At 28.1% G+C, this 1,704-nt stretch overlaps 1 protein-coding gene across 3 annotated transcripts in view; it reads right to left on the minus strand.

The window, feature by feature from the left end:
• LOC107565733 (claudin-19-like) overlaps positions 1-1,704 on the minus strand; it is a 16,077-nt gene that overhangs the window by 7,959 nt on the left and 6,414 nt on the right. The gene's annotated exons all lie outside the window — the stretch shown is intronic.

Genomic DNA, 1,704 nt, shown 5'->3' on the forward strand with positions numbered 1-1,704 from the left:
AAAAACAACCTCATTCCATGCCAAATTCATTATTTAGAAAATGGATTTTACAAGTTCAAGTGAACAGTCAAGCACTGCTCAAACACATTTGCAGGATCTCCTCATGTGAATGTTATAATTTACAGTATTATCACACTGTACCTTATCAGCATAGCAGAACTTGGACACTTTGTGAGAGTGGTTGAATGGCTAAAAGGAGAAAAAAGAAAAGATTTAAAACAGACTAAAATCACACAAAACAATAACTTCAATATAACATGATAATATATAATGTAAACACTGTCCACTTATAAAGCACATACGTATTCTGGATGATCTTATTCTACATCTCTAATCCTACCCTACCAACTACTTTAAATCATACCTTAATAACTATTAATAAGCAGCAAATTAGTAGTTTATTGAGGCAAAAGTTTGTAAATAATGAGAATTGGACCTTAAAATAGAACATCAGAAAAAAAATAATTAAATAAATTGACCTTAAATATATATATATATATATGGGCTGTCAGTCGATTACATTTTTTTATCTAATTAATTACAGGGTGCTGCGATGAATTAATCGGAAATTAATTTGGCTGTGAAAATACCCCCCAAAATAATTTAAAGCTATTATCATGTTAAATTTTTAAGCTACAGCAGCCTAACATAAATTATGGAGCATAAAAGAAGATAACTTGAGAAACATCTCAGTATTTTTTTGTTGACCAAAACAGCTTAGTTACCAACAGTAGGCTTTTATGTTGTGCAAAAGAAGAGTCATTCAGGTTTGAAACAACATAAGGGTGAGTAAATGATGACATAATTTATTTATTTATTTATTTTTGGTGAACTATCCCTTTAATGTTTTTTTTATTATTATTATTTATGTATTTATTTATTTTAATGAACGAAATTATACTCTAAAGAAGAAACTAAAACTACCAGCAGGTGGCGGTAAATGTCTTTACGAGTCGATTCTTTCAAACGGCTGATTCATTCAGGAATTCAGTAAACGGCTCTCTCTTTGAATCATTGGTTCACACGATTCGTTCAAAACGCGGATTCATTCAGAAACGAAACAGTAAACACTGCTGTGTTGCTCGGAGATGCACAACAGTTCTGCTGTGGCTTTATAGGTAATATTTTAGTTGGCAAAATTGAACAAAAACACAGAATATTGTGTTTAAAATATAGCACAATAATAACTTCTTATTTACTTAACTGTTGTATAACATTTGCACTCGTGTTCTTCGTGACAAAAACAGCACTGGTCTGATATTGCTCTCGCTGCTGGTGTGATATCGCTTATAATACAAACATGAGACACAAACTCATACGAATTTTAGGGCATAATGGACTTGTTGCCCTGCACTAGTAGAAATTTCAGTATTTCTACTCAAACATCATTTTGTAAAAACAAAAGGACATTTTTAAGTAGAAATACTGAATTTTTTTTTTTTTTTTTGTAAAAGGTACTACAATAATTTGTTCTTTGTTTTATTTACAACTTTAAAACCTCATTTTTACAGTGTACAAATAAATATGATGTTTTATTCTATTATATAAATAAATTATATGTATATATTTACAGAATGCATTTACATAATAAATTGTAAAATTATTATTAAATACTAATATAAAAATGTGTATGTGTTTTATATATATATATATATATATATATATATATATATATATATATATATATATATATATATATATTTG

The sequence above is a fragment of the Sinocyclocheilus grahami genome, unplaced genomic scaffold (assembly GCF_001515645.1).
Source record: "Sinocyclocheilus grahami isolate Dianchi unplaced genomic scaffold, SAMN03320097.WGS_v1.1 scaffold1021.1, whole genome shotgun sequence".
In the NCBI taxonomy this organism is placed as follows: domain Eukaryota; kingdom Metazoa; phylum Chordata; class Actinopteri; order Cypriniformes; family Cyprinidae; genus Sinocyclocheilus; species Sinocyclocheilus grahami.